Here is a 23394-nt window from a genome sequence, read left to right as displayed (position 1 = left end):
AATCTTTGACGGTTATGAGGTAGGGAAAAGGTGGGGAGGGGGAATCACTAACTAGATAGTAGACAAGTGTTAACTTTGGTGAAGGGAAAGACAACACACAATATAGGGGAAGTCAGCACAACTTGACCAAGGCTAAGTCATAGAAGCTTGCTAGACACATCCAAACACCTTTAGGGACTGAGTTACTGGGGCTGAGCATTGGGAACCAAGGCCTACAGGGATATCTAGTCAACTGGCATAACATAGTTCAAAAAGAAAATGTTCTACATCCTACTTTCATGAGTAGCATCTGGGGTCTTAAAAGCTTTCAAGTGTCCATCTAAGACACATCTATGTGTCTCATCACATTCGGAGCAAAGAAGAATGAAGATAAACAAAGACGCAAAGAAAACATGAGTCCAAATGACTAACGGACCACATGAAGCACAGCCTCTACAGACAGCCTGAGCCCAGAAGAACTAGATGGTGCCCGACTACCACCACTGACTGCTCTGATAGGGGTCATGATAGAGGGTCCCAGGCAGAGTGGGGAAAAAAACATAGGACAAAATTCAAACTCACAAAGATTAGATTTACTAGTGTGACAGTGACTGGAGGACCCCTCCCGCCAAGTCTATGACCCCTCAGACACCCTGCTAACTCAGAACTAAAGCCACTCTCAAAGTCCACCTTTCAGCCAAAGATTAGACATGCCTATAAAACAATAACACCCGTGAAGAACTTGATTCTTATTTCAGTCAAGTATACTAGACAAATTGGCAACACCTGCCCAAAAGCACAGACGAGAAGACAGGAAGGGACAGGAAAATTGGATGAATGGACACTGAGAACCCAGGATGGAAAGGGAAAGCAGGAGAGTGCTAACACATTGTGGGGATGGCAACCAATGTCACAAAAGGATTTGTGTATGAAATTTGTGAATGAAAAACTAACTTGTACTGTAAACTTTCACCTAAAGCACAATTAAAAAAAAAATTGGTCTGTCAAAATCAAGTGGGCTCTCTGGCTCCCACTTGATTTTGGCAATGGGGGGCACCAGCAGGAGATTGGAGATAGGTAAAAAATGGTCAGGGCTTTTCTTCCCCTGGCACCCTGTCTCTCTGTGGGGCCGCCAGGTTTGACTGAGTCCGTCTACTAAAGACTGCATTCCTGCAGGTTCCTGTCATTGTTCCCATCCTTCACCTTTCCAGGCCTACGGGTGGTAACAGCTCCCCACTGTTGCTAGCCCTGGGTGCCACACCATCCCTCTGGTTTCCCTACACCATCCCCCGTGGTTAGGAAATGCTCATTCAAGGCCCAGTTTGAGTGAGCCATCTACTTCCTGCCAGGATCCTGACTGATACAGCTGATGATGAAAGCATGGGACAGAAAGGTAAGTAACTTGTCCAAGGTCAGCAGCTGGGGGTAGTGGCAGAAACAGTGCTGGAGCCCAGGTCTGTCTAAAACCCTCGGCCAGAGACTGCATGGCAACCCACGGGCTGTGGACTACACAGAGCCAGGGACAGGTATTATTTCCTTACTTTTAAATTTGAATTCATTGCCAACACAAAACAATTTGAAACCTCTAAATGGTAACCCAGGTTTCCTGCTTCTCTTGAAAGATAAAATGAGCCAGCACTGTTCTAAGCACTTTGGGGTTAACTCATTTAATCCTCACAACCACCCTACAAGGTAAGCACTGGCACTAACCCAATTTTAAATATAGAGAAACCGAAGCACAGAGACATGAAATCACCTGTCTCAGGTCACTTAGCTGGCAAGTGGAAGGTCCGGGACATGAACCTAGGCCCATCTGACTCCAGACCCACAGTCCTGGGTGGTGAGCTGCATACCTTCTAGGAAACCTTCAGACGTAGCACAGGCTCCCCACGCTGCCACCGTCTGCACCAGGCCTGCCTGACATTACCTGCCCGGCCCCAGAAGGCATTTGAGTTTTCAATCCCTTCCCTGGACTCTTCTGCGAATCCATGAGAAGAAAACTGAAGACCCTCCTTGGCTCCTTGAGGTAGCAGCCCCCTCCTGGCATGGGCCTGCCTCGTTCCTGGGAGCCATCTTTATCCCAGAGCAGGCCCTGAACCATTATGGTCTCTAATGCGGCTCAGCGTGAAAACACTCTGCTCACGGCTTAGGTATACAAGCATCGGTGCTTGCCTGACACCATATTTCTCGGGCCATGTCACAGATTGCTGATTGCATCCAGCGCCTGGCTGGAGCCTAAGGGAGCCTGAGGGTCACATCCCTGTGCCCAGGAGCACACAGAGCCCTTGTTCTCCTGGCTCCCGCTTGCCCTGCTCAGGTTGGACCCTTGCCTTAGCTGGCCTGAATGGGGCCTCCAACTTTGTCCTTCCTTGGTCACCGTCCCCCATCAGCCTGCCAATGGGGAAAAGGAGCCAGGCAGAGAAACTTTCTAGAAATCTCTGAAATCAGAGCTGGCTAGGCCCCATTCTCCCAGCACGTCTCCCTCAGGATGGGCAGTTCTGCTGGGTTTTGTTTCTCTCTTTCTCTTCTCGGCTCTGCCTCCGGTTTCCTCTGAGCATCTCAGGGGAGGGGAGTCTGACTAAATGCCTGCATTGTGAGGTAACCGAAGCGGCCCCAGACGCCTTGAGAAGGATCCAGGGGGGCAGTGAGGCTGTGAAAGGGGATCAAGAGCTCTCTTATCAAGGGCAGGAGGAGGGCGGGGAGAAAGTTGAGGGAATTGTTGGAAAGGACTGGTATGACCCCAGGGGAGGCAAAAGCACTTTCTAGAAAAAGATGAGAAGTGTTATCTGGCCAAAGACAGCAATTAATTGGCCATTAGCCTGTGGAGTAGATTTTCATCTCTAAAAACTCCCAGAGATCAGAGAGAGACTGGATCGGTCCCAGAGCTCAGCTTCAACGCAGTCTCAGTAGCAATGCGGTCAATGAATAGATAGTGCATCTCTTCGCACAGCATTCTGGGTGGAGCCTGGGAAGGCTGAGTAGACCAGGAAGCGCTGGGCAAAGCTAGGCTTAGATTTTAATCTTGACTTTGATTCTAACTGGCCGTGTTCCTTGGACAAGTCCCTTTCCCTCTGGGCCTCAGTTTCCCCAGATATAAAATGAGAGGGTGGGCCTAGATGATCTCAACTCTTCCAATTCTGATCAAGAAACTCTACACGGCAGTGAGTGTGGTCTGTGCTGTTCTTTATCTACCCTACAGCCATCCCCTTCCCTCTTCCTGGCTAACAGAACCCCTTTCTTTGGGAAGGGGTAGCATAATATATAAACGTATTACAATTTGTCCAAACCAATGGCTCTCAACCAGGGGCAATTTGGTCCCCCAGGGGACACTGGGCAATGTCTGGAGGCATTTTTGGTTGTCACACCGGGTGGAGTGGAGATGAGGGTGCTACCTACATCAAGTGGGTAGAGACCAGGGATGCTGCTCAACATCATACAATGTACAGGACAGTCCCCAGTCACAAAGAATTATCTAGCCCAAAGCGTCCATAGTGCCAAGGCTGAGAAACCCTAGTGTAGCTGGCAGGTTGACGGACAGACCAGTGGATCAATCAGGGAACCTCTAAGGAGAGAGAGTCCTGGGAGGTGACACGAGGAAGGCAGGGAAAGACAGCCAGAGGCCTTGGCCGAGCAGAAGCTGGGCACAGGCATGGGGGTGGAGGAGCATCAGCCAGGAAGGGTGGTGGGCCGGGGTGTTCTGGGTGGTGACCGGAGCCCAGGATCTGAGGAAAAACTCAGGTCAAAGGAAAGGATTGTGCAACAGGGGCCAGGGCCAGGCCGCTAAGCCTTGCAGAGGCCACGCTGGGAGGCTGGTTCACGGCTCCAACAAGGGGCTTTTCTTCCAGGGCGTCTCGGGAAGCCATGGAGAGGTCTACCCAGAGCGCATGCTTCCACACTGGGCTGGGCAATGAGACCACTGTGTCGGGGCAGTTGTTTGTGGCTTCTGAACCCAGGTCGGGGAGGGGTCAGCACAGAGGGTGTCAAAACGAAGACCTAAAATGAGATGGCCCCGGATCACATCAAAGCAAATGGAACATCCAGGGCGGCCAGGGCCCCACCCACCTCTCCACTCCTCACCTCCTCTCTACTCACTGTTGCTTCTCTGTTCCAGCCAGACACAAGGGTTTCTGCAACACTCCACCTCCTGTGTCTCCAGGAGTCTTTGCTCAAGTTCTTCCTGTACTCTGAAACATTCTCCCCCTCCCTCCTTTGCTTCATCTATTCCCACGCATCCTTCCCATTCCAGCCTCCCCATCACTTCCTCGGAGATGCCCTTTTGAACTCCTGAAATGAACTGAAACACCTTCCTCCATAAGGGGCATTGGTGGTTGAGGGGTAGAATTCTCACCTTCTATGTAGGAGACCTGGGTTCGAGTCCCAGCCAACGCACCCTCTGTGCAACCACCACCGTCTGTCAGTGGGGGCTTGCGTGTCACTGGGATGCTAAACGGATTTCAGCAGCGCTTCTAGACTATGACGGACTAGGAAGAAGGGTCTGCCCATCTACTGAAAATCAGCCAATGAAAACCCTATGGGTCACAACAGCCAATCTGCAACCGATCATGAGAACGGCGCAGGCCTGGTCAGTGTTTCAATCCATCATGCATGGGGTCGCCATGAGTCAGGAGCTAAGTTGACGGCAGCTAACAACAACAACCTTCCTCCATGTTCCCAAAATACTACATCCTTTTCCTTCGGAAAGATTGATTACACGTTCTTGAAATCGTCTGTTTACAGTCTGTCTTCTCAGAGAGGGAGGGCAGTAGAGTGGTTAAGAGCATAGTCCTTGGCATCAGACACGCCTAGGTTCAAACCTGGCTCTGCCAGCCAATGCATGACCCCAAACAAACCAATTCACCACTCAAAGCCTCAGTTTCCCCATCTATAAAATGGGGAATGAGTAAAGCCACTACCGTCTTCAACTTCCATTCTAGTGTTTAATTAAGCTAACATCAAGTCTTGTTGTTTGGGGGTAAAAAGAAATAAAAGACCCTTCGTTTGCTCAGAGGTTAAAGGTTACCTCGCATGCAAATCTTCTGTAACCCCCCACTCCCCAAGACTCCCATGCACTGCCTGGTCCCCACCCAGCCCACTGCTGGGCCAGGGAGTTCAAGGTTAAGGGCGGAGGGGTTTCACATGGTTGGGGCTCTGTGAATTTTACAAGGTCTCTTGCAGGACACCCTGAAGTGCAGCCTACAATAATTTATGCTGAATTGTGTAGGGACTCTTTGATCATTTCTTCCTTGCAGACAAAAGGCAAAGAGAAGGCACCTTGGGGTGATGCCAGTGACTTGAAGGGGGCTGTCCCTCACTAACCTCTGCCTGGAAGTCAGCCTCAGACTCCTGAGTCAGACAGGCCTGGCTCCACTCTCAGCTGTGTGACCCTGGGCAACTCATTCCACCTCTCTGATCCTCAATGGGATGATAACAGTGTTCTCCTGGTGTTGTCGGAGGCTTCAGTGAGGTGCCCCATACAAAGCATGTAGCACGGTGCCTGGCATGTAGTTTTACGTTGTCAGCTGACATCTAGTCGGCCCGACACATGGTGACCCCATGCACAATGGAACAAAATGCTGCCCAGTCCTGCGCCATCCCCACGATCGGCTGCAGATCAGACCATTATGACTCATAGGGTTTTCACTGGCTGATTTTCCAAAGTAGATCTCCAGGCCTTTCTTCCTAGTCTTTCTTAGTCTGGAAGTTCTGCTGAAACTTGTTTAGTATCATAGCAACGTGCAAGCCTCCACCGACAGACCATGCATGAGGTGCACTGGCCAGGAATTGAACCCAGGTCTCCTGCATAAAAAAAAAAAAAAGAGAATTCTACCACTGAACCACCACCACTGCCCCATTGTGGCATGTAGTAAGTGCTCTTATATGACACCATCTAACACTTGAAAAGACATTGAATTTGGTTTCTAAAGACCTGGGCTCTAGCCTGGTCTTATTGCCGTGTTGAGTTTTACTTACATCACCTAACCTCTCTGACCGTCCTCTATCACATGACAGAAAAAACCACTAGGCTGGACAGGACGAGGAAGAGGATGGCAGTTATCACCATGATGAACACAATAGTACCTCTATTTGTTCACTGATACTCTCTCCTATTTCCCAATCCTTTCCCTTCTACACTGTCCCCACTGCCATCACCCTCACTCGGGCCCCCATGATCTCACATCCACACTTATTCATTCAACAGATATTTAGTGAACCAGGCCCCGTTGTTCTAGGTACCGGGGAATTCAATGGTGAATGGCACAGATGAACACCCCAGCCCTCAGGGAACTTACATTCTAGCGTAAAGGTTCTCAATCAGAGGTAATTTTGCCTCCCAAGGGGCATGTGGCAATGTCTGGGGATGCTTTTTGCTTGTCACCACCTGGAGGAAGTGCTACAGGCCTCTAGTGGGTAGGGGCCAGTGTACTGCTCAACATCCTACAGTGCCCAGGATGACCCCCTCACCGTCCCACTTTGCCTGGACTGAGGGGTTTCCCAAGATGCAGGGCTTTCAGCGCTAAAACTGAGAACATCTCTGGCAAATGGAAACGGGTCGATCATCCTCATTCTATCCCCCATGCTTAGTAGAGTCTAATCCAAGGTAAGCTCAGTTCGTGTATGTTGCATGACTGGAGAATAAGAGATTTACAAACGTTTCTTAAACGGATGGATAGATGAGTACACCATCGGTAATCCAAAACCATTTGCTGGAATTCTAGGAGCCCTTGAGAGCTCCCAATCGCTGTATACTTGATATCCACTCCAGCCCCCCAAAAACCATTGTCGTCGAGTTGATCCTGCCTCAGGGGAACCCCATGTGGTATAGAGCAGAAACCAGCCCCATGGGGTTTTCTTGGCTGTAATCTTTATGAAAGCAGATTGCCAGGCCCTTCTTCTGTGGTGCTGCTGAGTGGGTTTGAACCACCAACCTTTCAGTTAACAGTCAAGCACAAACTGTTTGCACCACCCAGGGACTTTGATTCCAGCTCTAGATGTCTATAAAATTGCTGCATTTCTGTTCTCCAGTAAGGGTCCAGGTTCAAGAGCAGTAAGGGAGGTCGGGGCGTGGGAGAACAATCGAGATGGTATGTCCAGAGGCCTCGTTCTCCTGGGCCTGGACGCCAGCCATGCTGGGTCTGGTGACTCAACTGCTCCACCTCGGAGCCCCATGTCCCAATTCTAATCAGATCCTGCCCCACCCTGTTATCTGACTCTCTATTCACAACAGCTTATCACTGTCTTGAGATCACCCACAAAACTAGACACTTGGAAATGCTTCTTGGGTCTTATTTTTCTCTTTCTTTCTTATTTTCTTTTTTTCTGGGACACTTGGCTCTCTATCCCTTATCATGTTCAGAAAAAGGGGCTAATTGTGTCCTCTGGGCATTGCCCACTGCGCCAAAACACAGGGTGCTCTGGGTGGTTTTCACACATGTAAATGTGGACCCCTGGGGGGCTTGGCAGAAAGGTTGATGGTTCAAGTCCACCCAGAGGCACCTTGGAAGAAAGGCCTGGTGGTCGATTTCCAAAAGATTACAGCAATTGAAAACCCTATGTAGCACAGTTCTCCTCTAACACTTATAGAGTCATCAAGAGTTGGAAATGACTTGATGGCAACTAGTTTGGTTTTATTGGGTGGCTTACACGATGGGGGGCACATCTGACATCAGGAGCAATTCATTGCACTACACTGGAGAATGACTTGGCTTAGAACACGATGCTGGAGGTGTTCAAGTGGGGTCCACCCAGAGGTAATTATCTGGGAGGACACAGGAAGCTTTCATGGGAACAGTGTTTCACATACAGAAAGAAAACACAAAACAAAGATGTACAGTTTGATGAATTATCACACAACGAACCACCCATGAAACCACTGTCCAGGTAAGAAACAGAACACTGCAGACACTCTAGGAGCTTCTCCTGTGTCCCTCCAATCAACACCCTCCCTCCTTCCCCACTCGAGTTAACCACTGCCCTGAAAATGGGGAAGTGTCTTCCTTGTTCTTCTTTAAAATGCTTCTATCTAAGCAAGAAAAAACAAATCAGTCTCGGAATACAACTAGAATGCCCTTTAAAAGCAAGAACGGTGAGATTTTGATTTGCTTACTTCAGGCACATCATCAAGGAAGACCATTCGCTAGAAAAGGACATCATGATGAATAAAGGGGAGGGTTGGTGAAGGTGAAGGGGGCCCTCAGTGAGATGGATTGACACAGTGGCCGAAACAATGGACTCAAACACACCAGTGACCACGAAGATGGCACAGAACCGGGGAATGCTTTGTTCTCTCGTACATAAGATCGCTATGAGTTCGCGCTGACTAGACGGCAACTAACAACCACAACCACCTAAGTGTACGTCCCGGATTTAATGGTGTCTCCCAGAAGTATCTGTCAACTTGGCTAGGCCATGATTTCCAGTACTGTGTGATTGTCCACCATTTTGTCATCTGATGTGATTTTCCTATGTGTTGTAAATCCTGCCTCTATGATGTTGATAAGGTGGGCTAGGCGGCAGTTACGTTAACGAGGCAAGACAATCTAAAAGATGAGATTGTGTCGTAAGCCAATCTCTTTTGAGATATAAAAGAGAAAAGCGGAGAGACAGGGGGACCTTGTACCACCGAGAAAGCAGCACCGGGAGCAGAGCGCATCCTTTGGTCCTGAGGTTCCTGCGCTGAGAAGATCCTAGTCCACGGTAAGACTGATGACAAGGACCTTCCTCCGGGGCTGACGGAGACAGAAAGGGTTCCCCTGGAGCTGATGCCCTGAATTGGGACCTCTAGCCTACTAGACTGTGCGAGAACAAATTTCTCTTTGTTAAAGCCATCCACTTGTGGTATTTTCTGTTATAGCAGCGCTCAGTAACTAAGACAGCATGCATTCCTAAATGCTATAGTTCTGCTTCTATTCTGAGCTTTTTATATTAGAATAATACAGTTCTTTGTGTCTGGCTTCTTCTGCTCAGCATTATTTTTTGCAAGATCCATCGCTGCAGCTGTAGCCTATTTATTTTCATTACTGTGTCCTATTCCTTCGTTCAACTAAACCTCATTTTACTTATCTAGTCTACCATCGGGGGAGGTGGAGGTTCAGTGGTAGAATCTTCACCTTCAACGCAGGCGACCCAGGTTTAAAACTCCCAGCCAACGTGCCTCCCATGCAGCCACCACCCGTCTGTCAGGGGAGACCTGTGTGTTGCTGTGATGCTGAACAGGTTTCAGAGGGACTCGCAGACTAAGAAGGACAAGGAAGAAAGGCCTGAAAAATCAGCCAATGGAAACCCTGTGGATCACCGTGATCTGACCTGTACCATTTCATTCTGTTGTGCATGGGGTCATCATGAGTTGGGGGCCAACTTGACAGTAGCTAACGTAACATTCTACCATAATGGGCATTTGGGTAGTTTCTGATTTTTTCACTATTATGACAATTATGGGGGAAAAAAAATGTCCTCATCTCTGCTGAGTGTATACTTTTAAGTGGAACAACAGAGTCATAAGGGACATATCACATCCAGCTTTAGGAAACACTGCCAACCACTGCCAAAGCAGTCCCACCGATCCACACTCCTGCCAGCAGTTGCATGAGGGTCTGAAGACCTCCCTTGAATTTCAGTTTTTCACCACACGACTTTTGTTGTGTGCACGTGGCAGGTTTGGAGTGTGAATCTAGGAAGGGGGCCGAACAAGGCACAGCTGGTTCCCTGGCGCTAAAGTGAACAATCTGGTAGAGGCGACGTAAGTTAATCAAATGATCCTACAGCGCTGTGATCACAAACCCTGAGAGGACAGGGGCAACCTGACCTGGTCCAGGGGACCCCCAGAGGAATTCGTAGAATAACGATCGAAGGAGGAGCTGCAGCTAATCAGGTGAAGAGAGGAAAAGATGGAGAGGGAGGTGTGCTGGGCAGATGGTGCAGCAGGTGCAAAGGCTCTGGGGCGGAAGGGGACAGGTGAGTTTGAGGAGCTAGGAATAAAAGGGCCCAGAGAGGTCAAGTAAGTTTCCTGAGGTGACAAAGCAAGTTAGTGGCAGAACCAAGTAGGGACTCCACCGCTAAGGGGTTTTCGTGCCCATGGGTACAGCAGTGTGCGAATGTAAACTGGTTCTCTTAGAAGGCAGGGGACCCTCACAAGAGGCAGGGCCTCTGGAGTCAGGCAGGCTGAAGTTCAAATCCCGGATCTGCCTCATCCTGTGTGGCCTTGGGCAGTAAAAAAAGGACGATGATGATAAAGCACTGAATTCAGGGATTCCATTTAGAAAGGGCCTTGGTCGGAGTGAGCGCCCAGAAGGTATAAGGAGCAGCCTCCTCCTCCCTCCCCCAGGCTGCTGGGGCTGGAGTTTTATAGAAGGAGCTAAGCATTGTTGAGTCCCTAATACCAGTCTGACATCTCCCCAGGAGGCAGGAGCTACGAGGATTTCCTTACTGCAGATGAGAAAACCAAGGCTCAGAGAGGTGAAATGATCCGCCCTTGGTCACAGAGCTGTGAAGTGGGAAAGCAAGGACTGAAGCCTCCCACGTATGGAGGGACGGCAGCTGCACCGCCTTCTCAGCCTCTGCAAAGGAAGTTTTATCCCAGGAAATCAATACAGTGAAGCAGGAAATCAGAGAAAACATTAATAATCCCAGGCAGCAAAATGAACTGCTTCTAAGCGGCCGTTCTTGCTGAATCCTTTCTACGGAGCCTGTTACAAATGGTGCAGCTCAGAGTAAAACAGGTCTTCCCGTGGCCATCGTAGGGGGATGCTAAATGCATAAAGCGCATGGAGCAGGTTTCTACAACAGCCTGTGCGTCTTCCAGAGCTATCGACAACACAGGTTCTCAGTGATTCAGACAGAACACCGGGGGCACCTGGCTTTATAAGCAATGGACAACTGAGCCACAGGTTCACAGTGTTTTATGACAGCCGACATTTACAATTGGGCAGATTTTGCATAAAACCTTGGAATTTTCTTGAAAAAAAAAAAACTGAACGATCTGGTCACTATAGGTTCAAGTTCTTGCATGATGACAGCGGGCTGGAGCTGTGGGTGGTCGACTGCATTCCCTTCCCCACTACAGACAAGGCACTTGGTCCCTGGTTCAATACCATTCCTCTGCTCTGCCTTGCTACTCTGGGACCCACCTGCTCCTGGAGGCATCTGAGCTTGTGACCTCTCCCTGCATCCTTTGAGCCACCACCACAGCTTTTAGCTGACAAAGTGACCCATGAGGTGGAGGCTTGTTAGGGAATGGCAGACATGTCAATCAAAGCTGTCCAGGGAGGGGGAAATGACACGTCCAAGGTGCCACTGGGGCAGTTAGATGTTCAGGGCTAAGTCTCCTGATCCTAGTCTGAGGTCCCTCCTATTGTCCTGAACAATTGCTGAGCCCCTGCCCCACATATATCACTGCCATGTCAATAATGAGGAACCCTGGTGGTGCAGTCGAGCGCTTAGCTGTTAACCAAAAGGCCCACCAGCCACCCCACAGGAAACAGATGTGGCAGTCTGCTTCCCTAAAGATTAGTGCCTTGGAAACCCTACGGGGTAGTTCTACTTTGTTGCATGAGGTCACTAAGAGTCAGAATCAACATGATGGCAACGAGTGGTTTATATCAATAATAATAATAGTAATAGTAGTAATAGTAATAAAACCTGCTGCCATTCAGTCAGCCCTGGCTTATGGCCACCCCCTGTGTGTTAAGGGTAAAACTATACTGCATGGTGTTTTCAATGGCTGATTTTTTGGTAGTAGTTTGCCAGGCCTTTCTTCTGAGGCACCTCTGGGGGGACTCAAACCTCCAACCTTTCTGCTAGTAGCTGAACACATTAGCTGTTTGTACAACCTGGGGCCTCCAAATACTAATAGATAGGATTTATTGAGTATGTTGCATGCTGGGCTGAGTGCTCTAAGTACCTTGCATGCCTGATCTCATTTTCATCCCTATGACAACCCTCTGAGTAGGGAGTAGATTGGTTATTTCAGTCTGACCAGTGTTTACTTCCTTTTCTGTTAACTAGGTCCTGGTTTTCCTTTGAAGACCTATCCCTCCCCCACCATTGGTCTTTGTGGCTCAGGAAGCCACTAAGGGTGATCCACCCCCCAACACACAAGGCTTGCTCATATGACCCCCAACCTGGCCAAAAAGCATAGTCCATTTCCCTGACCACTGTCACTGGTGCCAGGAGGCCATGTGTCTCAACTCCAAGACTTGCTGGAATGGGGCTTGCAGCTGGTATAATATAAGCATAGGACTGCAGATAGGCCCCACAAAGAAGAAAACCAGCCTGAGAAGAAAACCCACATGGAGAAAAGGAGAGCCAAAACACTGTGCAGGGGGGGCAGAGGAGAAGGGAAAGAGTGAGAACTGGGATACTGTCAAGGCCCTGGATCCAGCTAAGCCTGAAGCCAGCTTGTCACTTACATGAGCATATATATTCTCTTTTATGCCTGAAAATAAAAGTGTGATGATATTTGAGTTGGGCTTTCTGTCACGTACAACCAAAAGAATCCTGAAGAATACAATTATTACCATTATTGCCATTTTACATATGAGTAACTGGTGGCTAAAGGGAACTGAGGACTAAGGTGCGCCTGACCCAAGCCATGGTATTTTCAATTGCCTCATACTCATGCGAAAGCCGGTCAACGAATGAGGAAGACCAAAGAAGAATTGATGCCTTTGAATTACGATCTTCGTGAAGAATATTGAACATACCATGGACTGAGAGAAGAACAAACAAATTTGTCTTGGAAGAAGTACAGCCAGAATGCTCTTTAGAAGCAAAGATATCAAGATTTCGTCTCATGTACTTTGGACACGTTATCGGTAGGGACCAGTCCCTGGAGAAGGACATCATGTTTGGTAAAGTGAAGGGTCAAAGAAAAACAGGAAGACCCTCAATGAGATGGATTGACACAGTGGCTGCCAACAACGGGTTCAAGCACAGCGAAGGTTGTGAGGATGGTGCAGGACCGGGCACTGTTTTGCTCTGTTGCACATAGGGTCGCTATGAGTTGGAATCAACCGTATGGCACTTAACAACAACAACAAAGAAAACTGAATTACTCAAGGCCACATAGCTGTGAATTGCTAGAACTTGGATTTAAGCCATGATCTGCCCTAACCCTAAAGCTGTTAGGTCAGGACGCTTGGTCTCTTGAAGGCCTTGTCTCTGCCTCCAGGAGCTGAAAGTGGGGGATTTTAGAAACAGTGTATTTTCAGAGCCGCTGGTCCCTTGCAGCCTATGAAAAGAAGGGCAGGGAGGGAGGAGGGAAGGCTGCATTGAAATGAAATACACAGCTATTATTTAAATCAGTTCAGATGCCATAAGGAGAAAAATCAAAGTCTTCTGTGGCATTTCCCCAGTGCCGTTTTTAATTCTATCTTATCAAAACATGGCTGGGATTTTGTTTTTTTTTTAAAAAATCCTGTAATTTTTTTTTTTTTTTTTAATTCTCTTTTAAAAAAAGTTAAAATAGCCCACAGGTCATCAGGTGACAATGGAAGGAAGACAGGGACATTTTAGCATCTTAGTGCACATTAAAAAAAACTAATTTGTTGACTCTTTCTTCCAAAGCTAACCTCTCCCTTGGAAAGCTTTGTGTTTTGCATAAAGAGGCTGAAATCACTGCTGTCCTCCCCTCTCTGCTGGGATTGCAATGGGCTCCCACCTTAAATGGGGGATCTTTTTCTTCTTGTTGCTCTGGCCATGGTTTAATGGAATCATTTCATTCCCTTTTACTTAAAACCTTTACAGTCTTGACCGCGTCTGGGTTTTCTCTCCACCGTCTCCACAGTAGCTGCTCAGCAAGAATTTCTCGCAGGAGCCCATGGGTGAACCTCGATGGGATGGGAGTACAGGGTGGCAGCGAGCCAGGAACTCCCTCAACATCTGGGTTTCTTCCCTTTGCCGTGTCCAAGGCTCCCAGCCCATCCTCACCCAGCATGTCTCAGAATCTCCCTGCACCTCCACCTCTGGGTGTTTGTGGAGCTCTGGGGATGAGATCATGCTGTGAGGAGAAGAGAGTACAGGCTCCAGAATCAGGCTGGGGTTCAAATCCCAGCTCTGCCACTTAAGAGCCACGTTTGGCCTCAGGCAGTCTCTGTACCTCTTCAGACCAGTTTCCTTAACTTTGTTGCTGTTGGCAGCTGCTAAGAAGTCGCCCCTCAACTCACAGTGACCCTATGCACAATGGGATTGAACCATTGTGATCCATAGGGTTTTCCATTGACTGATTTTCTGCAAGCAGATTGCCAGGCCTTTCTTCCTAGTCCATCTTAGTGTGGAGGCTCCACTGAAACCTGTTCAGCATCATAGCAGCAAGCAAGCCTCCACTAACAGAAGGGTGGTGGCTGCTCATGAGGTGCACTGGCTGGGAATCGAACCCAGGTCTCCCGCATGGAAGGCGAGAATTCTAGCACTGAACCATCACCTTCCTCAGAGGATGGCTGTAAGAATTAAAGGAGTAAAAACACAAAATGGGCAGAGCACAGTTGCCTGAACAGCATGATCACTTGTATCAGTTAGGGGCCCAGCAGGTAACAGATGGCTCACCCTACCTGGGTGACCAAGGAGAGTTACAATGGGGAAACGGGGTGTGAGGAAATCACACAGGTGATGCAGCACCCATGGGATAGCAACACTGGGGAGCCGTTACCACCCCTGAGCCCAGAGGGAGAAGGTTCCTGAACGCAGAAGGCCCCCAACAGTAGTATCAGAAGACAGCATCACCGTTGCCCCGTGGTATTATCTTCACAGTACTCACCACTATCTGGAATTGTGCTCTCCACTTATTTATGTGTTTCTCATTCTAACTCCCCTCCCTGCAATCGTCTTGGGACAACAAGGACTCTGCCTTGCTCGACACTCCACTAGCACGTACGGGCCCTAGCACATAGTAGGTGCTCAGTACATATTCGTGCCTGGTGCATTATAAGCACTCAATAAATACATGTTGAGTGGATGAATGTGGAATGGTTCATTCATTTACTCACTGTAGTAAGCCAAATAGTGGCTCCCCCAAAGAAGCCCACATCCTAATTAATCCCTGTAACCTGTGATGATGTTACCTTTCATGGTAAAAGGGACCTGGCAGATGCGATTAAGTTAAGAGTCTTGAGATGGAGAGATCCTCCTGGATTATTTGGGTGGGCACAACGTAAATCAGAAAGGGTCTCATAAGAGGAAGGCAGAAGGGTCAGAGTCAGAGGAGACAGCATGATGGAAGTAGAGGTCAGAGTGATGTGGTCATGAGCCAAGGAAAGCAGGAAGCTTCTAGAAGGTTCAAAAGGCAAGAAAGCAGATTCTCCTCTAGAATCTCCAGGAAGAACATAGCTCTCCTGATGCATTTTAGACTTCTGCCCTCCACAACTGCAAGATAACGAATTTGTATTGTTTCAAGCCACTGAGTCGGTGGTAACTTGTTACAGCATCAACAGGAATCTCATACACTTATGCCTGACTAGTAGTATGAGATCTAAGGGGTCGTGGGACCTGTCATGGACTGGGAGGTTCTAGTCCCAGCTCTGCCACTACGTCTGTGAGACCTCAGACAATTCCCTCCCCTTCTCTGGGCCCCAGTTTCCCACGTTCATAATGCCTGGGGGTGGGAGAGCTGATAAGCTGCTCTGTGGGACCCCTTGCATACCAGGGATCCAGGCAACTCTGTTAGAAGTTCAGACTCAAAGATGTGGTGGTCATGGTAGCAAGAGCCTCAGGACTGTCCCAGGGGCCACGGTAGCCCAGCTGGCAGTGAAGGACCCTCCCAGAGGTGATGAGGAGCAAGGGGCAGAAGACTCAGGGAGGCCCAGGGAGAAGCCATTGGCACCATCCACAACCTGATCTTTGGCACTCAAAGAATAAGCTGCGTTGGCCCCAAGCCACAACTGGCTCTTTCTGCAGGAGAAGACAACTGGTTCACCTACCATGATCATCCAGTTTCCAATGCCAGGGGGCAGGCAGAGCACCAAAACCAAAAGACCCAGTGCCCTCGAGTCCATTCCGACTCCTAGCGACCCTAGAGGACAGCGTAGAACTGCCCCATAGAGTTTCCAAGGAGCGCCTGGTGGATTCGAACTGCCTACCTTTTGGTTAGCAGCCATAAGCACTTAACCACTACGCCACCAGGGTTTCCAGGCAGAGCACAGGATGGTCTAAAAGAGAATGACAAAAAGCAAGTCCCTCTTGGGCTTGACAAAGTCCCTGGGTGGTGCAAACAGTTAGCACACTTAGCTGCTAACTAAAAGATTGGAGGTTCCAGTCCACTTAGAGGCATCTCGGAAGAAAGGCTTTAGACTTCTAAAAAATCAGCCACGGAAAACCCTATGGAGCGCAGTTCTACTCTGACACTCATGGGGTCGCCATGAGTTGGAGTCAACTCGATGGCAACTGGTTTGGTTTTTTGGGGAAGGGAAGTGTTGGAGGGATGGGTTATTAGGAGAGGCCCCAATTCCGGCAGGTTCCCCAGGCCTCATCGCTCTGCTTGCAGACAGCTAAGGATTTGCCTTGCAGCTCTCTGATGGAATCCACCTCTGGCAAAATCAGAAACAAAAGCTACCCAATAACAATAATGTTAGTGACTCGCACTTACAGAACTCATATTGTAAGCCAGGCTCCATTCTAGGTCACCGAATTTTCACACAGCCCTTTGAGTCAGATACAATCATTAGTATCTCTGTTTTACAAATGAGGAAACTAAGGCACAGAGTGGTTAATTCCCTGCACAAGGTCCCTTAGCTGATAAGCAGCAGAGCTAGGATTGGGACCCAGGCAGGCTACCTTAGGGGGTGGCTCAGAAGTGCTTCACATCCTGCCTCACACACTTTTTGTGCTGAAACCTTTCCATACGGAGGTCATATCATCCTTGCGATAGTCCTAGAGACATCAGCTCACCATTCCTTTTTTATAAATAAGGAAACTGAGGTACAGAAAGCTGAAGCCCTTGGCCCGAATCACACAGGCAGCTGGCCTTTCCCAGCTTTTCACTGCTGAGCTAGCGTTCCATCTACGTTGGCTTCAGCCAGTGGAGTGAGCTTCTGTTATTTAAAACCCTGTTCTGGTATTTCAGAGCCTCACATGGGCTTGTTCTCTTCCCACCAAGAGCAATAATAAACATTGTTCTGAACACTTACTACATGCCAGGCACTGTGCTAGGGTTTTATGTGAATTAACTTATTAAATGCTCAGAACAACCCTAGGAGAAGGTACTGTTGTTATCATCCCCATTTTACAGATGAGGCAACTGAGGCTCAAAGGTAAGACAATTGCCCAAGATCAGGGCAAGCGGGTGGTGGATCTGGGTGGCCAAGCAGGCCAAATCCAGTGACCATGCCAGTAACTCCGACACTGCACAGCCTCCAGTGAGCTCACGCTGGAGCATGGACCACCTGGACTCCTTTCTCCCACTCAAGATCAGCTGGAAGGACTCTCCCTAGGTCCAGCTCTAGGCGTGTTCCAAGTCCCCAAGCTGAAAGGACTGGGGAGGGAGTCTTCCATAAAAATGGAAACGAGAAGCAGAAGAACTTCTAGAATTATTATGTCATTCAGCCATAAATTCTCTCTTGTTTGAAAGTATGTTCTGCCCAATTAATTCCACCCCATACCAAAAAACCTGTTGGCATCGAGTCAATTCTGACTCATGGTGACCCTACAGGACAGAGCAGAACTGCCCGATGGGGTTTCCAAGGAGCAGCTGGTGGATTCGAACTGTTGACCTTTTGTTCAGCAGCCGAGCTCTTATCCACTGTGCCATCAGGGCTACAAACATCAAATTTTATTTGGACATAGACCTTCTCCATGGCCTAAGGAATGATCAGGGAACTCACACCTTCCTGGTTTTATTTCCTAAGCTGGTAAACTGGGGCCACAGTTCTCAGCCTGGGACCCAAGAATTCTGGGGCTCAGTGAGAGGACTCACCTGGCTGACAGTGCCAGGTGTAGAACCATTCGTTTAGTCTGTCAACACGCACTTATTGAGTACCTACTGCATGCCCAATGTCTCGGTGCTGTGATGCAGCTGTGAACATGAAGAGGGTTATTCATCGGCAATATCTCCTTTATCCTTCCAGGGGTGGTCTCCACCCAGCCCCACCCTGCCTAGCACAGGACCTGGTAGCTCTGGTATGAAGTCCAACCAAACCAAACTCATTGCCGTCAAGTCAATTCTGGCATGAAGTAGGCGCCCAATAAAGAAGAGTTGGATAAATGAATGGAGGCACGAGTATGCTTTTGACTCAAGTAAGTCACTCAACTATGCTTATGGAGGAGAAAGCGAAGGTTCGAAGAGATGGCTTGCAGGAGATGCCCCAGCTGGCATGAGGAAGACACAGAGTTTGGCGGATCTGTCTCCCCACTGGCTCTAACAGAGGCCCGCGGACACAGCATGGCTAGGAGGAATCTTGGTTACCCTCATTCAAGAAAATGACTTGTCCTCTGGCTTAGCTGCTCATGGCTGAGTGCTTCCTGTATAGCTGGCTACTGTCTCACTGAATGGTCCTAAAACCCTGGAGAAGTACAGGAGTTCACTGTGCAGCCTGAATGAGTACCAGCAGCCAAACAGTAGAAGGAAAGACAGGCCGTATTGCGTAGCTATGCCACAATAATGCTGCGTAACAAACAACCACAAGCCAGTGACACACCATAAGAGGCATTCATTCAGCTGAACTCTCTGTGGCTAGCCAGAGCTTGGCTGAGCTAGGCCGGGTTTGGCTCTTCACTAAGGTTTGGGCTCAGGGCGGCTCAACCTGAGTTTGTTCTGGAGTCAGGCAGGGGTGGCAAGTACTTTGGGGGAACATGCAAGGTACCCTAAGGCCTCAGCTTGGAAGGGGCACACCGTCACTTCCATCTCATCCTAATAGCCAAGCTAGTCACATGGCTGAACTCAAAGTTAAGGAGCAGGGGCAGATACCCTGGCCCTTTATTGAGAAGCAGTTCCTTGGTGGCACAGGTGGTTTGTACTCAACTATAAGCCTAAAGGCTGGTGGTTCAAACCCACCCAGCAGCACCATGGAACAAAGGCCTGGCAATGTGCTTCCATAAAGACGACAGTCTAGAAAACCCTAAGGAGCAGTTCCACTCTGTAACACATGAGGTTACCACGCGTCGGCATAAACTCAACGGCAACGGGGTTTTTTTTGTTTTGTTTTGTTTTTAGTGAAAAGGCAAAGTCTCAAGGCTAAGGACGCGGACCCAGGAAAGAGGAAGGAATTGGGGCCAGAGAGGTTTCAACCCCAATAACCAGACACCAGCCACATCAGGGAAGGGGACCCACACTGGCCTTGCCCTGCCTGCCTCGCCAGCCTGCCACCCTCTCTCTCATCTCATCAACTGTGTCAAAGCCTGGAAGAGCCCCTGTGCAGGGACACCTCCAGTCTATGGGGACCACTGGCCCACTCACACCCCACCCCAGTGCCCGTCTTCCCAGCATCTGTACCTGCTCCGGGGAACCATTAATCTTGGGCAATTTCTTTCCTCACCTGATTTGTTTATTTAAGGCAAACAAGTTGCTCCTAATTAGAAGCACTGCTGTCGAACGTTCTGTGCATCCTAGGCTTCCTATTTTCAGACCTTCTGCCTAAAATTATACCTGCGCTGTTAACATCTGTGAGTTTGTTCAGCAACCCTCCTAAGTAGAGGCTTCTGGCGAGAGGGGCTCGGGTTGGTTGGAAGAGGGGAGAAGGAGCTGGGGGCAGGAAAATACATGGGACTCTGGAGAACTACACAGCAGAGGTGCTCGGAATAAAATGAACACGCAGCATCCCAGCACCCTGCCCAGAGCCGGCACCGCCTGCCGGCCTGCTGAACCAGCCCCTGGAAGGTACACGGCATGAGCACAATTCAAACCCGAAGACAGGGAGAAGGTTCGTCTTGAAGGTTCTGAGGTTCTTCTGTCTGGGGGCACTCACGTGCGTCTACACCTACCCCCACGGGCATACACCCACCCCCCAATGGTACTCATACAGCCCCGCAGAGATGCACACGCTCAGAAACTCACGCAGACACCAGGTTCGTGCAAGAAGGTATACTGCAGCACTTGCAGGTAACACACTCAGAAACACACACACACACATGCGTGAGCCATGATCAAAAGTTACGCTGCTACACAAGCAAGCAACACGCTCAAAAACGCACACATACACCCACAGACAGGCAAGGCATAATGCAACACCCACAGTTACACACCCTCGGAAACTCACTCATGTGCACAAGACATGCACTGAATTCCCACTGCAATATGCAGGAACACACATTCTGAGAGCCTCGCACGGGCCAGATGCACACTCAAATGGACATACCCCACACCCAGAGACCAAATCAGAAGCACACACATATTCTGAGATTCAATTAAGCGTGCAGTGCTACACTCATGTACACACCTAGAAACACGTGTACACACACCGATGCACAAAGAGTTTATACCGCAATACACACCAGTGTGTACCCTCAGGAACACACATATACACAGAGACGCAGTCAAATGCACACTCTAAAGCTCACAAATATACATGCTCAGGAACTCACCCATACACACGGTGACACTCACAGAGGTTACACTGTGACACACAGGTGCACACACTCAGAAGTACACACCTACACAGAGACGTACAATTAAATGTGCAATGTCCTATACACAAAGACACAGCACAAATGTGCATTGAAAACCACGTAGTTGCCTGTAAGCACATAACCGTAAGTTCACAATCGCAGAGTTGCACACACGTGTGCACTCACACGCACCCACCTGCTTGGTCAAAGACATGCGTGTGACTCACATACGTGCATCATTTAACACTCACCGGCACCCACACATGACCTCACTCGTGCGCACTCTCTTCAGGCACGCACACACACATTCTCCCAACGTGCACTCTCCCGAGTACAACACTCATATGGACACTTCACACAGGCATGTGCACAACGCTCACTTAAGCACTTCGTGCAAGTCATACTCACCTGAGCACATGTGCACAAACCTGCATGAGGAGGCACATATACGTGCACGTGCACATACAGTCACACACACACACACCAGATTCCACCAAGAAAGCAAACTGTTCGTTTTCTCAGAGTCCCAAAAGCCGAGCCCACAAACTGAGCCAGCACACGGGGAACTTCTCCTGCTCAATTCTCTCCTGCAAACCCATGTCAGCCAGGATGTGGGAACCCTGCTTTGGGGAGAGAGATAAACGTTCCAGGCATCAGAACCGCTCAGAAAGAAATAAGACTTGACAATCTGCTGCTTTCTCCCCACAGTGTCAGCACACACACACACCCACACACACAGTGTAAGGCTATAAAAACGTTTCTCTCCCCTGCATGGCTGTTCCTGCCGGGAACAGTGGCCTCACCTGCCCGTCTTGGGGCAGCCACCAGGCCCTCCACAGACTGGGTGCCTGACACCCAGACAGACTGAACTTCCCTGCCCTGGGTCCCTAGACAGCTGCAAAGTTGAAGCCATGGAGACAGCCTACCTCTACCTCCTGTTGTCATGGCGATACAGTAGCTGGGTGCATCCAGCCTCCCTGACCGCCCTGGGCTCCCCACTAGCAGTGCTGTCCAGCGGTGCTTTTATGAGGATGCAGGGAGGGGGCAGAGACTGCAGGTGTCAGGTGACTGGAGAGGACAACAGCCCGGCCCCCAGTTAGAGGACTGCCTGGTGCTTGGGTGGGACAGGGACGTCCTCTGTGGGGACTACAGCACCCGGATGCCCATGCTGAAAACAGACGGTGTTGGTGCTGCCTCTGTGGAGCTCCAGGGTCCACTAAACTGGACGCTAAACACCTTCCACGCGCCATTTCATTTGGTCCTCCCAAAACCTTCTCGAGTAGGAACTATCATCTCCCCATTTTACAGGTGGAGCAATTGCGGTTTGGATGTTACAGTGACTGGCCAAACTGAGATCACTTGAGTCCTGGGTCTCCTGAACACGAAATTATATCGCCTCCTGGAAATCAGGGTTTTTTTTCCTGGAATTCTGAAAATTTCATCTGTGGCAGTCGCTCAAAGTCATGAGGGTGTCTGAACTGAGACCCCTGAGAATATGTGAAATATCTTCATTTTACAGAGGCAGCAACTGGGGCCCAGAGAGGTCTAGTGATTTGCCCAGTCACACAGCAAATGGAGGGCAGGCTTGGAAGGTCTGACCCAAAGATGGGGCTTTCCTCAGGACGTCACACATCTGCCTTGGCACACTGGCGAGTCCTCGGGAAGCAGCTCCTAGACTGGCCATAGGTCAGAACCTCAAGCAAGGACAGGAGGTCCTCAGAATCCGACCTCATGTCCCAAAGCCTGTCCAAGAACAACATAACAACGCTATTCTTCAGAGGCAGGTGCCCAGTCCCAGCAGGTGGTTACGGGGCTGGGGGAATGTTTCCAACCCTTCACTCCCTGCCTTACCGACCAGGCAGTCCATCAAGACGGCCCAGCCCTAGCCTGGGACCCCAGTGAGAAAGCAGGAGACATCTATTGGACTTCGATGGCTCCAAAATGAGCCTTGGAGGCAAATGGACTCTTTAGAGCATGCTTTTCACAGGGAGGAAAACAGTCTGGCCAAAGTCACAAGCTATGTGCCTGCTCAACAGAGCCTCAAGGGGCTGGAAAGTGGGGAATGACCCATATCCCCAGACCTGGGAGTGGGAACTCCCAGGAGGCCCATTCCAGCCATCCACTCCAGCACCTCTTCTGCAAAAAGTTTGCGCCTTTCCAGACTCCAATCTGAAAGGTCTCATTGAGCAGGCCAGGAAACTTCCCCAAATCTTTTCCTTACCTAAGGACTATGCCCCTTTTATTCTTTGGAACTGCAAGGGATGGAAGTGACCCCCACCCCTCCCAGTGGCTCTGCCAAGAGAGCAGACTCCTGCAATCACACTCCGCGCTGCTCGAAGGGCTTCGATGGCAGCTGAGTGGGTCCCCATGTCCCTGTCCCCAGCTCTCTCTCTCTACACACACACACACACACACACCAGAACGGACAATTAGCAAGCCAGCAAAGCACTCCACACAAAGCCTATGGCCTGGGCAGTTCTGCCTGTTGGCACCAGATGACAGGATGACAGGAAGCCTCATTCACCAGCAAATTCACCCTCAACAAGCACCTCCTAAAGCCAACTTGAAAATATGACCGGCTCCTTCTCCCCTGGAACTCTGAGCTGGCCTAGAAAGAGACGATTCCTGAGTTAAAGGGGCTCATTGCATCCCCCCCTCCAAGCTTGAGAAGCCCGAGTATGTGCCTTTGGGGGTCCTACGGGGACCCCGAGGAAGGGCACTTGGATGAGCCCGGATGTCCCACGCCCTTCCACAGGAAAGTTTGTCATTTGCCCAAAGCTAGTCTGTCACCACTCCGGGTTCGTCATTCAGCCGGCTCCAGGCGCTGAGCCCCCAGGCTGCGGGGAGGTGGCTGCAACTGAAGCCCAGCTCCTCTGGGGAGAGAAACCA

The 23394-nt window shown here is 49.7% G+C and overlaps 1 protein-coding gene across 3 annotated transcripts in view; it reads right to left on the bottom strand.

Annotated features, from left to right (window-relative positions):
* The window catches only part of WSCD2 (WSC domain containing 2), a 270733-nt gene that overhangs the window by 110016 nt on the left and 137323 nt on the right, over positions 1-23394 (bottom strand). The window contains exon 1 of one of the 3 annotated variants that reach the window (XM_049865983.1): positions 21432-21483. The exons of the other annotated variants lie outside the window; for them this stretch is intronic. The gene's annotated coding sequence lies outside the window, so the exon portion shown is untranslated. Of the gene's footprint in view, positions 1-21431; positions 21484-23394 lie in introns of those variants that run through there. 3 annotated transcript variants of the gene reach the window in all.

Source organism: Elephas maximus, chromosome 22, assembly GCF_024166365.1.
Source record: "Elephas maximus indicus isolate mEleMax1 chromosome 22, mEleMax1 primary haplotype, whole genome shotgun sequence".
Lineage (NCBI taxonomy): Eukaryota > Metazoa > Chordata > Mammalia > Proboscidea > Elephantidae > Elephas > Elephas maximus.
The sequence above is the reverse complement of the archived record's forward strand: the minus strand, read 5'-3'. Positions and strand labels throughout refer to the sequence as shown.